This window comes from Plecotus auritus, assembly GCF_963455305.1.
Source record: "Plecotus auritus genome assembly, chromosome: 8".
NCBI lineage: Eukaryota > Metazoa > Chordata > Mammalia > Chiroptera > Vespertilionidae > Plecotus > Plecotus auritus.
The window spans coordinates 112,467,812-112,481,724 of NC_137782.1; the positions used below are offsets into that span (position 1 = coordinate 112,467,812).

A 13,913-nucleotide genomic window follows, 5' to 3' on the forward strand; every position below is an offset into this window, starting at 1 on the left:
TTAGGAGCCAGTGGTCCAGGATTGTGAGAGGGATGTCCAACTGCCAGTTTAGGCCCAATCCCTGAGATCGGGCCTAAATCGGCAGTCAGACATCCCCCAAGGGGTCCCGGATTGGAGAGGGTGCAGGCTGGGCTGAGGGGACCCCTCTCTCACCCCACCCCCCACCGTGCATGAATTTTATGCACCAGACCTCTAGTTTGATAAGAATTGACTAATGTCTATGCTCATGGAAACAAACCTCCTTCAAAATGACCAGAAGTTCCTTCCTTCTCCTACCCACTCAGTCTGTTCACTCTTCCCCCCCCGCCCCCCCCCGCCAACGCAACCAGTTTTCTGATGTAGAACTTTATATTGATGGATTCACATGTAAACCCTTTGTATAAGGTTTCCTTCACTCAGCATGATTGTGTGATGGTAATGGTTTGTCCTATTTATTGTAAGTAGTATTCCATTGTTATTAACTTACCACAGTTTCTTTTTCCATTCTCTTTTGTTGGATATCTGGGCTGGTTCCAGGTTTAGCTATTATGAGTCAAGCTACCATAAATATTCTTATGAATATTTTTGTGCATTTATGTTTAATTTCTTTTGAATAAACATTTAAGATTGGAATTACAGAGGCATAGAGTAGATGATGTATTTGGTTTTATAAGAATTGGTGGGTCTTTTCCCAGACTTTGTACCATTTTACACTTTAGCCAACAGTGTTAGAAAGTGCTGGTGCTACACACTTCATCCATATTTGGTAGTGTTAATCTTTTTAATTTTAGTTATGTTGGTAAATACGTAGTTTCCATTTGTATTTCCCTGCTGACTGATGACAAGGGAACCTTCTCATTTGCTAATTGTTCCTTCATATATCCTTTTGTGTGAAGCATCTGTTCCTATCTCTTGCCCATTTTTAAAAAAAAGTATTTTTGTTTTTTTACTATTGAGTTGCTAGGATTTTTAATATATCCTGGAAGCCTATTCTTTCTCAGATATATGCTTTTCAGATATTCCTCCCAGTGTGTGGTTTGTCTGTAATGTTTTTGCTGAGCAGATTCTCAAAGTTTGATAATGACTAGTTTATCAGTTTTTTATTTTATTTTATGGTTATTGTGTTTTGTGTCCTATGAAAAAAATATTTGCCTAACTCCAAGTCCTGGAGATATTCTCTTGTTTCTTTTTCTCTAAAAACTCCAATGTTTTAGCTTTTGTGTATAGTTTGGCATCCATCTCAGAATAATTTTATTTATGACATAGGTAGGCATTGAAGTTTTTGTTTTATAAAACTACTAGAGGCCCTGTGTACGGCTTCGTGCACCGGTGGGGTCCCTCGGCCTGGCCTGTGCCCTCTCGCAATCTGGGACCCTTTGAGGGATGTCGGAGGCCCAGTGCATGGATTCGGTCCAATCCCTGCGTCATAGCTACCAGTTGAACGGTTGAATGGTCGCTTAGGCTTTTATATATATAGATGGGTATTGGGTTATACAAACACCATTTTCCCTATTGAATTCTGTGATTGCATGTCAAAGTCAGGTGAGCACAAAAGTGTGGGTTTATTTCTGTGCTCTGAATTTTCCATTTGACAGTCCTTTTGCCGGTATCAAACTCTATATTACTGTAGTTTTATAGTAAGTCCTGAAGTCAAGTATTGTGTATCTGCCATTTTTGTTTTTTTGTGATTACTTTGAATACGCTAGGTCCTTTGCATTTCCATCTAAAATTTAGAATCAGCTCATCAGTATCAATGTAAAAGTGATGGATTATAATTGAAATTGTGTTGAATCTCTTCGGGTGGGGAACATCTGACCTGTGGGCTGTGTAAGGCCTGTGAAATCAATTGGTCTGGCCTTGCCATGGCATTGGGATGAATTAATTAAATATTTGACCAAATACAGCAGGCTAATTATTAAGTTGATACTTTTGTATGGTCCTCGAATTATATAAATATTCAAATGGACGTTGGCAGAAAAAAAAGTTCCCCACCCCTTCTATAAATAAATGTATGGAGAACTAAATAATTGAGTTTTATAGTCCAAGAATAGAGAATCCATTTATTTTAGTCCTTTTTTAAAATTTTCTCAAAGATAAGGGTCTTCAACAATTTAATGTTTATTCCTAAGTATTTTATTTTTTTATTATATCTTTCTGTAGAATTTTGTTTTCTAATTGCTTGTTGCTATACAATTGATGTAAAATATGAAATTGATATTTGTATATCAACCTTTTAACCTGTGGCATTTATTTATTTATTTATTTATTTTGCTGTTCTTTTTTTTAAATTTTTTTATTTTTTTACATTTTTTAATTGTTTGAAGTATTAAAAATAGTAGTACATATGTCTCTTTTTTTCCCCCATTGACCTCCCCCCACCCTCCCCTTTCCCCCAGTACATGCCTTTACCTGCCCCCCCCCAGTGTCTTTTATCCATTGGTTATGCTTATATGCATGCATACAAGTCCTTCGGTTGATCTCTTGCAGCCTCCCCCCACCCCCACAAAACCTCCTCTGCCTTCCCACTGTAGTTTGACAGTCTGTTCAATGCTTCTTTGCTTCTGTATCTATTTTTCCCCCTTTTCTTTTTTTTAAAAAATCTTGCCTCTGCAGACTAGAAATAAACATATAATAACAAAAAATGTTTGAGTCCCAATTTCAATGTCCAACAGTTCTGATTCCCCGTTTCAATGTCAAACAGTTCCTTATGAGTACATGTCAGCAATGATATCTGGATGGTGGGCACATGGTGGCAATGCAGGTCCAACCCTCTCTGGTTTGGTCCTAGGCAACCTGCTGCATCGCACAGCTTCTGACTGCTAGCGTGGCAAGGCGTCGTCAGCGTCTCCCATCTCTGGACTGTTTCTCCTCTTGTCTTCATGGTTGGAGCAGACCTGTCAATTCCTCTCTGTTGCAGGAATCCACATGGTCTTGGAGTTGTTTTCTGAAAATATACAAACATATTCTCGACCGAAAGTTAATAAAGGAATCTTTTCTATATAATTGACTTGGGATCCTGTTTATTTTTGCCCAAACGATTTTCCTTTGTCTTATTTAGACACCATGTGTGTTTTTCATCGGTGTCTTGCTGTTAGCATTACAAATAAAAATTAATTTTGTAAAGTAAAAATTTTCTAGATGTAATTTACTTATAGGTTATTTTTCCTTACATGATATTACCCTACTATCCCCCCTTTTTTGATTAATGGAGGCTTTTGTAAATTTTATAATGCAGTCTTGATAACTTTAAATTTTAATTTTTTGCACAAAAATGTGACTGCTTTAGTTTCATTGCATGTTCAGGAATTTTACCATGAGATGAACTACCAATAGAAATTTTAGTTAACACTTTAGGAACAGCTTTTTGTCCAGTACAATTAAATTTTCTTGAATATTCACTTATTTGAATTAGCCTATTTAAATTAATCTGAAAACTTGATTATTATTTTACTGTCAAATTTAATACTCTACCAACAATCTTAGTTTGCCCTGTAAATATTAGTGGAAAGGATTATTTGCATTCTTGAGTAGGCCCTGAGCATTCCTGGTGCTAGGCTGGATTTAGATATAGGGCAGCTGCTGTCAGCCAAGTCTCTGTCTGTTACCTGGGTCCCAATCTGAGCTGGGTGTGGGAAGCAAAGCAGCCATGGAGCAGGAGACCTCCCTCAGACGGGGCAAGGGTTCAGGCCCCTGCAAGGTTGGGAGGGTGGGGGTCTGTGCCCCACCTCTGATGATCCCCAAGTTCTCTCCTGATGGCCCCTCTGCAACTGTGCCTGTCTTAGGTTGTTCCTTCCCTGAGGAATCTTACCCGTCTCTGGCTAACCAGTCATCCTCCGGGGCCAAGCAGGGTGATGTGAGGTGAGGTTCTGTCTCCTTGGTAGCCTATGCCCCCGTGGCCTCCACGCCCAGCACCTGCCTTGGGATCCCCTGGCCTGCTGGCGGGGCCCCAGAACTGATCACATATCTCGGGGAACTCAGGTTTCTTCTCCAGGGAGGGCCCAGCTCACACGATTGGGCGAGAGACAGATCCATGGTACCAGCCACCACGAGGCTTCAAGCTCAGCATGAACAGAAAGCTCAGGCAACAGCTGAGGGCAATTGGATTGTGAGAAGAGGGTCCCTCTTGGCACAGAAAGCAAGAGGGGCCAATATAGAATGCTCAAGTGCCTTCCCAGTGCTTTAATTCCTTCTGAAAGGGATTAAATCCTTTCATGTCCTCTTTTTTTTTTTTAAATTGCTGCCAAACATTCCAAGAATTAGCTTGTAAGTTTGTTTGGGATAATTGTACAGTATGCTGTTGTAAAATATCTAAAATTATAATGACATTGTAGAATAATATCATGTAAGGATATTCTTTGCTCTAGGCCATGGCAATTCAATTTCAAACTGACTGACAATTTCTTTTTGTAACTTTATATAAACTTTTTCAGGGAGGCAAAAACACAAATTATTCCCCCATAACTCGCCACCCCCCACTTATGCCCCACCCCCTTGTTGTCTGTGCCCATTGATTAGGCTCATATGCATGCACACAAGTCCCTTGGTTGATCTATCCCCCTATCCCCACCCTCCCCTACCTTCCCTGAGGTATGACGTGCTGTTCGACATTTCTCAGTCTCTGGATCTGTTCTTGTTCATCAGTCTGTGCCGTTAATTATATTCCACAAATGAGTGAGATCATGTGATATTTATCTTTCTCTGCCTGGCTTATTTCACTTAACATAATACTCTCCATCTCCATCCATGTTGTTGCAAATGCTAGGAACTCCTTCCTTTTTACCGCAGCGTAGTATTCCATTGTGTAGATATACCACAGTTTTTTAATCCACTCATCTGCTGATGGGCATTTAGGCAGTTTCCAAATCTTAGCTATGGTGAATTGTCCTGCTATGAACATAGGGGTGCATATATCCTTTCTGATTCGTGATTCTAGTTTCTTGGGATATATTTCTAGAAGTGGGATCACTGGGTCAAATGGGAGTTCCATTTTTAGTTTTTTGAGGAAACTCCATACTGTTCTCCACAGTGGCTGCACCAGCAGTGCACGAGGGTTCCTTTTTCTCCACATCTTCGCCAGCACTTGTCATTTGTTGATTTGTTGATAATAGCCATTCTGACAGGTGTGAGATGGTACCGCATTGTTGTTTTGATTTGCATCTCTCTGATGATTAGTGACTTTGAGCAGGTTTTCATATGTCTCTTGGCCTTCCTTCTGTCTTCTTTCGAAAAGTGTCTATTTAGATCAGATGCCCATTTTTTGATTGGGTTGTTTATCTTCTTTTTGTTAAGCTGCATGAGTTCCCTGTAAATGTTGGAGATTAAACCCTTATCATTGATATCATTGGCAAATATGTTCTCCCATGCAGTGGGCTTTCTTGTTGTTTTATTGATGGTTTCCTTTGCTGTGCAAAAGCTTTTTATTTTGATGTAGTCCCATTTGTTTATTTTCTCTTTAGTTTCCATTGCCCTAGGAGCAGTATCAGTGAAGAAGTTCCTTCGGCATATGTCTGAGATATTTCTGCCTGTGGATTTCTCCAGTATTTTTATGGTTTCCTGTCTTAATGTTTAAGTCCTTTATCCATTTTGAGTTTATTTTTGTGTATGGTGTAAGTTGGTGATCTAGCTTCATTTTTTTGCATGTATCTGTCCAGTTTTCCCAACACCATTTGTTGAAGAGACTGTCTTGACTCCATTGTATGTTCGTAGCTCCTTTGTCAAATATTAATTGAGCATAGTTATTTGGGTCAATTTCTGGGTTCTCTATTCTATTCCATTGATCAATATGTCTGTTCTTGTGCCAGTACCAGGCTGTTTTAAGAACAGTGGCTTTGTAATACAGCTTGATATCCGGTATTGAGATCCCACCTACTTTGTTCTTCTTTCTCAGGATTGCTGCAGCTATTCGGGGTCTTTTTTTACTCCAGATAAATTTTTGGAAAGTTCGTTCTAGGTCTGTGAAATATGTCGTTGGTATTTTAATGGGAAGTGCATTGAATTTATAGATTGCTTTGGGTAGTATGGACATTTTGATGATGTTGATTCTACCAATCCATGAACATGGTATGTTCTTCCATCTGTTTATGTCTTTCTCTATCTCTTTTTTCAGTGTCGTGTAGTTTTCCACATATAGGTCTTTTACCTCCTTATTTAAGTTTATTCCTAGGTATCTTAATTTTTTTGGTGCGATGGTAAATGGAATTGCTTTTTTAGTCTCTCTTTCTGTAAGTTCATTATTGGTGTATAGAAATGCCATAGATTTCTTGGCATTAATTTTGTATCCTGCTACATTGCCGAATTCATTTATTAAGTCTAGTAATTTTTTGATGGAGTCTTTAGGGTTTTCTATGTACAGTATCATGTCAGTTGCGGATAAGGACAGTTTTACTTCTTCTTTTCCAATTTGGATGCCTTTTATTTCTTCTTCTTGTCTGATCGCAATGGCTAATACTTCCAGCACTATATTGAACAGGAGTGGTGAGAGTGGGCATCCCTGTCTTGTTCCTGTTCTTAGGGGAAATGTTTTAGTTTTTGCCCATTGAGTATGATGTTGGCTGTGGGTTTGTCATATATGGCTTTTATTATGTTCAGGTATGATCCTTCTATTCCCACCTTGCTGAGAGTTTTTTTCAAGAAAGGGTGTTGGATTTTGTCAAATGCTTTTTCTGCATCAATTGATATGACTATGTGGTTTTTATCTCTCAATTTGTTTATGTGATGTATCACGTTTATTGATTTGCGAATATTGTACCATCCTTGCATCCCCGGGATAAATCCTACTTGGTCATGGTGTATGATCTTTCTGATGTACTGCTGGATTCGATTTGCTAGAATTTTGTTGAGGATTTTGGCATCTATATTCATGAGGGATATTGGCCTAAAATTCTCTTTCATTATGTTATCTTTATCTGGTTTTGGTATTAGGGTGATGCTGGCTTCATAGAAGGAGCTTGGAAGTGTTCCTTCCTCTTGAATTTTCTGGAATAGTCTGAGGAGGATAGGTTTTAGTTCTTCCTTGAAAGTTTGGTAAAACTCCCCTGTGAAGCCATCTGGCCCGGGCTTTTGTTTCCTGGAAGCTTTTTGATGACTGCTTCAATTTCTTCCATAGTTATCGGACTATTGAGATGCTTAGATTCTTCTTGATTGAGTTTTGGAAGGTTATATTTTTCTAGGAATATGTCCATTTCCTCCAGGTTGTCCAGTTTGTTGGAATAGAGTTGTTCATAGTATTTTTTAACAATCCTTTGTATTTCAGTGGGGTCTGTTGTTATTTCTCCTCTTTCATTTCTGATTTTGTTTATTTGGGTCCTCTCTCTTTGCTTCTTGGTGATCCTGGCTAGATGTTCATCAATCTTGTTTATCCTTTCAAAGAACCAGCTCTTGGTTTTGTTGATCTTTTGTATTGTTTTTTTGGTCTCTATGTCATTCATTTCTGCTCTGATCTTTATTATGTCCTTCCTTCTGCTCACTGTGGGCTTTTCTTGTTGCTCTCTTTCTAATTCTTTGAGTTGTTGAGTTAGATCATTTATTAGCATTTTTTCTTGTTTTTTGAGGTAGGCCTGTAAAGCTATAAACTTTCAGGACTGCTTTTATTGTGTCCCATAGCAATTGCATTGTTGTGTTTTTATTGTCATTAGTCTCCAGGATGTTTTTAATTTCTTCTTTGATCTCGTTGATCACCCAATCATTGTTTAATAGCATGCTATTCAGCTTACAAGTGTTTGAATTTTTTGAAATGGTTTTTATTGTAGTTTATTTCTAATATTATGCCATTGTGGTCTGAGAAAATGCTTGATATGATTTTAATCTTTTTGAATTTGGGGAGACTTTGCTTGTGACCCAGTATGTGGTCTATTTTTGAAAATGTCCCATGTGCACTTGAGAAGAACGTATATTCCGTGGCTTTGGAGTGAAATGCTCTGAAGATGTCAATTAGGTCCATTTGATCTAGTGCGTCATTTAGAATTGCTGTTTCTTTGCTGATTTTTTGTCTAGAGGATTTATCCAGCTATGTCAGTGGTGTATTAAAGTCTCCTACTATGATTGTATTGTTGTCGATCTCTCCCTTGATGTCTTCTAGGAGTTCTTTTATGTATTTGGGTGCTCCTGTGTTGGGTGCATATATGTTTACCAGAGTTATATCTTCTTTTTGAATTGCTCCCTTTAGTATAATGTCGTGGCCTTCCTTATCTCTTATTGTGGCCTTTACTTTGAGGTCTATTTTATCAGATATAAGTATCGCAACCCCAGCTTTTTTCTCATTTCCATTTGCCTGAAAAATGTTTTTCCATCCCTTCACTCTCAGTCTGTGTGAATCCTTTGCTCTGAGGTGGGTCTCTTATAGACAGCAAATATATGGGTCATGTTTTCTTATCCATTCAGCTACCCTATGTCTTTTGATTGGTGCATTTAATCCATTTACGTTTAATGTTATTATTGACAAGTACATGTTTGTTGTCATATTTTTCCTTGGTGTTTGTGTTTCTTTTTGCCTTTCTCTTTCTTCTTTTTACAGCAGTCCCTTTAGCATCTCTTGCATTGCTGGCTTGATAGTGATAAACTCTCTTAGCCCTTTTTTGTCTGTGAAGCTCCTGATTCCACCTTCAATTTTGAATGATAGCCTTGCTGGGTATAGTATTCTTGGATTCAAACCCTTGCTTTGCATCACTTTGTATATTTCATTCCATTCCCTTCTGGCCTGGTGTGTTTCTGTTGAGAAATCAGTTGATACTCTAATAGGAGAGCCCTTGTAGGTAACTTCCTGTCTCTCTCTGGCAGCCTTTAAGATTCTTACTTTGTCGTTGGTGTTCGCCAATTTAATTACGATGTGTCTTGGTGTTGGTCTTTTGGGGTTCAACCTGTTTGGGACTCTATGTACTTCTTGGACTTGCATAGTTTTTTTTCTTGCCAATATCAGGTAAGTTTTCTGTCATTATTTCTTCAAACAGGTTTTCTATTCCTTGCTTCTCTTCTTCTCCTTCTGGTATCCCTATTATTCTAATATTGTTTCGTTTTGTGTTGTCCCAAAGCTCCCTTAGGCTCTCCTCTTGCTTTTTAAGTCTTCTTTCCAGTTGCTGCTGTGTTTGTGTGTTTTTTCCTACCTTGTCTTCTAATTCGCTGATGCGATCCTCAGCCTCTTCTAGTCTACTGTTTAAGCCTTCCAATGTGTTCTTTATTGCAGCTATGTCATTTGTCATCTCTTCTTGGTTTCTTTTCATGTTGGTGACATTCTCATTCAGCTCCTTATAGTTCTCATTGAGTTGTGTGTATTTGTCATTGAGTTGTGTGTATTTATCATCCATCCGTTTAAACATCCTTATAACCATTACTCTGAATTCTTTCTCTGTTAAGCTACTAGCCTCAATTTCATTTAACTCCCTCTCTGGTGATTCCTCTTTTTCGTTCCTTTGGGAGTTGCTTTTTTGTCTCCCCATGTTTTCCTGTAATGTTTTAATTGTAGATCCAATTGCTTTGCTACCCAGGTTCTTTTGGTGATGGTGCTACTGGTGTAATCTCTTAGTTCTCCTGGGCTTGGTAATCTAGTGTAGCTCCCTACTTGAGCTATTTGGGTTCTCTTGATGTAGGCCTGCGAGCTTGAGAGGCACAACTGCAGTATCTAGAAGTTTTGCAGCCATGGAGGGGAGTATCCCAATTTTTGCTGTCTTGCACCCTTTATTGAAATCACGCGTGCCCAGTGGGGACTCACAGTGGCACCAAGGAACTGTCTGTCGGGGTGATGTGGCTCAGGGGGACTGCACTCTGGAAAGGTGTGACTGTGATGCTCAGAGTTCTGTAGTTATGGGGTGGGCAGACTCAGCTTTCACTGCTGCACCTGTGGTGGATAGGCGCTTACTCCCAGTGGCGGCTCACAGGAGCACCCGCCCTAAGTTTGCCAGCGAGGCACACTGAAACACTCTGAAGGGCTCTGGCAGTGTAGCTGTGTAATTGAGGTGCTTAACTTCTAAAGATTTCTCTTTGGGGCAGATCCTATGGCCTCAGGGAGTATTGAGATTCCATGGTGTTAATCAGTGTGGGATCTGGGTGTGGCTATATTGGTTGCCTGGAGACTGGAGGGAGGGGCTATCTCTCAGGAGAAAATGGCGACGGGGCCTAGATATGACTCAGCACCAGGCTCACTTCCACCTCTCCTGGACCATCCGCTGCCTACTCTCCCCAGATTCCACAACCCCACTCCCTCTTCTGCACCTCAACCACAGGTAAGCGTTTGTATCCTAAGGGTCCTACGAACCAGGTTCAGTGGAGAAAGGCGCAGGCCCCAGCGCGAGGAGGGACCGCATCTCTGCAAGTTCCTTTCTTTCCGGCACTGCGCGGTCCGGCAGCTCTTCAGGGCTGCCTTAGAGCTCAGATCCCAAATCCAGACTCCAAGGTCTAAAATCCCCTACCTCCCGCAGTCCCATGGACCCTTTTTTTTTTTTTTTTTTTCTTCAGTCAGACGCTTTGCCTGTCCTCAGGGACGCGGCTTGGTGCTGTGTAGTTTCTCCCTGACCTGGGCTCAGAGGTCCAGCAGATTCTAATGCCTAGATCTTTGACTTTACCTTTATCGGGGGATCTCTGCCCTTCCCAGCTGCAAACTGTCTCACCAGCTGCGCCTCCTTCGCCAATTCAGGCTGGATTCCACTCGTTTCAGCTGCTCCCTCTATCTGCTCCGGGACAAGGCTCAGGACACGTCCGTCTATTCTGCCGCCATTTTGTCTCTCCCAACCTGTGGCATTTAAGTGCACATTTCTACATATATAAAAAGCCAGCAACTGGAACGCCATAAAACTTGGAACCACAGGTTGCTATGACGCCCTCTGCGGCCAGCGAACTGGCCCCATCGGGGGTGGGGCCAGCCAGCCAACCTCCCGTGGCCCCTCCTCGCTGGCCAGCCCCACTCCTGATCAGCCTGCCCACCCCAATTGGCCTGCAGGCCCTCCCTCTGGCTGGCCCCACCCCTGATCGCCACCCCTACCCCAGTAGGGGGCGGGGCCAGCTGGCCAACCTCCTGTAGCCCTTCCACCCACCCGGCCCCTCCCCAGATTAGCCCCCCACTCTGATCAGGGGCAGGGCCAGCTGGCCATCAACCTGTGGCCCCTCCCCCCAGCCAGCTCCACTGCCAATTGGGGGTGGGGCTGGCTGGCCAACCTCCCATGGTACCTTCCCTGGAGGCTGACTCCGGATCGGCCTCCCCCACCCCAATTGGGGGCGAGGCCTGCTGGCCATTTGCCCGCGGCCCCTCCCCCCAGCCGTTCCGGCTCTTATCAGGCCCCAATCAGGGTGGTCCGGCCAGCCAAACTCCCACCGTCTCCTCCTCCCGACAGGCCCAGCCCTGATCTGCCCCAATTTGGGCCAGACCATCCGGAACTCACCCATGCACGAATTCGTGCACTGGGCCTCTAGTCGATATACATAAAAAGCCAGTGACCAGAACGCAGTAATGACAGGAACGACCAGTTACTATGATGCCCACCTTGGCTAGCAAACTGGCTCGATCAGGGGGCGGGAGGGGTAGGGCTGGCTGGCCAACCTCCCCTGGTCCCTCCCCCCAGCGGCCCCACCCCCAATGGGCCACCACCACCCAGATTGGCCCGCAGCCCGTATCCCCAGCCAGCTCCGCCCCCGATCACCCCCCACACCAACTGGGGGCGGGGCCCACCTGCCAATTGCCTGCGGCCCCTCCCCCCATGCAGCCCAGCCCTGATCAGGCCCTGATCGGGACAGGCCAGCTGGCCAACCTTCCACTGTCTCCTTCTGACAGGCCTGCCCTGATCCACCCTGATTGGGGCTGGGCTGGCCGGACCCCACCTGTGCACAAATTCATGCACTGGGCCTCTAGTTAGTTAAATAAATAGTTAATATAATAAGTATTATGTTAGGTCTATCTTACTGTAATTTTTTTTTTCAAAAGGACTCCATTCTGTGTGTCTGATGCAGTGTTGTACTGAACATTGTTTACGTATTGCCCCTGTGTGTGGGTGGGAGCAATGAACTCTTTACTAAATGTCTATACGTCCTTATATTGTGAACTCCTCAAAGTCAGCTAGTGTTCTTTTCCATCGTTTTGTTTTTAGCATCTAGTACACATTGGCTGGAGTTCAGTACATTACTGTTAGATTGAAAGAGGACAGACTGGTTCAAAATCACCTGGCTAGTAAGGGGTGGGGTCATACTGAAACTAGCTGTAGGACTTCAGATCTTTAAGAATTTTGCCTTGGACAGAGGAATTTGGTGGTGTTTTCTTATTCATTTCCTATGTGCCTCAACTTGCCTTTGAAGTATTACATTTCTTCCTTTGATTACTTTTTTATATGGATTTAAAAAAAAACAACTTTTAAGAGACCATAGAAAAGGTGACAAGGACCAAATTGAAGAAGGTTCTCCTTCCATACAGTTACTTACAAACCAGGTTTAGTGATGCTTTTAAATGGTTTGTGATCAATGTGGTGTTATGATAGAGGTGGTACAGATCAGTAATAATAATAATAATAATAATAATAATAATAATAGTAATAGGTAATACTTATAAAGGAATTACTAAGTGCCAGGCATTAATTGTAAGAAGTTTTTGAGTGGATTAAGCCTTCTAGTTCTCAGAGAAACCTAGAAGGTTAGGAACCCCTATTATGCTCATTTACATAGCTAATGTGGCTCTGTGGGATTCAAATCTAGGCCTTCAAGCTGCTTTTGAAGGCAAAAAAAAGAGCTTACAAATGCCTACTGTCAAAATAGAAGCATTTCATTCCTGTATAATGATGTAGTTAAAACACTTTAATTTATATGAATGTTATAATCAGGTTATCCATATATGTATCACTTTGGAGTTCTATCAGTTTTTCAGAATGTCACTCAATTTCTGAATAAATAGTCAACATTAAAAGTAAAGATGAGAGGAAGAACGATGGAAGTAGTTACTAGCTTATATTACACAGTGAACATAATTGCTTACTTATTGAGATTATCAAAGAGAAAAGGTATTTGGAGTTTTTTGATTTTGTGATATTTATTTTAGTTCATAAGAAGTTTGTATCATAAGTGACTTCTGAGTATTGTTTTACTAGAGGCCCGGTGCATGAAATTAGTGCACAGAGGTGGGGGGTCCCTCAGTCCAACCTGCACCCTCTGCAATCTGGGTGCCCTCAGGGGATGGCCTACTGACGGCTTAGGCCCGCTCCTCGTGGGTAGTGGGCCTAAGCCACAGTCTGGCCTCCCTCTGCAAGAGGCGACCAAGCTGATCAGGGGAAGGCGCCGCCCCCATCACCCCGCTGCTGCTGCCAGTGCTGGCTGCTGCAGCCGCCAAGGTGTTTTCATCAACACGGACTCCAGTCACTTCACCTTGAAAAAATGACAACGTTCTTTAGGCATTTTCAAGATGTCCCTTTCATAGGATATGACAGTTCTTTCTTTTTTTTTTATCCTCACCTGAGGATATTTTTCCATTGTTTTCTAGAGAGCGTGGAAGAGAGAGGGACACTTCGATTGGTTGCCTCCTGCATGAGCCCTGACCTGGGCCCCGGCCAGGGAGGAGCCTGCAACTTAGGAACATGCCCTTGACCAGAATCAAATGCAGACCCTGAGGTCGGCAGGCCAAGGCTCTATCCACTGAGCCAAACCAGCTAGGGCAGGATATGACATTTCTTAGCCCCTCCAGCAGCGGACCTTCATTTTTTCCTCCAGGAGTGAGGTGGAAAAACCCTAGATCACCTTCTTGGATTCTCATTATGCAAGTTACCAAGAACACTGTGAGTGGTGTACCAGGAGCTTAGCCAATAAGTGGTCAGAAAAGGTGTTTCCTTTGCAGCTCATGTGCAGAGGTGGGATTGCTGGTGCGCCCTGGCAAGCAGGCAGGCCTGCCCTGCTCCCCGCTCTCTGCAGACCCTGCTCCGCCCTGCTGTGTGCGCAGCCTCCTCCTGAGCTGGTCATAACTGTTATGGCGTCCT

At 42.5% G+C, this 13,913-nt stretch overlaps 1 protein-coding gene across 2 annotated transcripts in view; it reads left to right on the top strand.

Moving 5' to 3' along the window:
* ANAPC1 (anaphase promoting complex subunit 1) overlaps positions 1-13,913 on the top strand; it is a 113,346-nt gene that overhangs the window by 74,233 nt on the left and 25,200 nt on the right. The gene's annotated exons all lie outside the window — the stretch shown is intronic.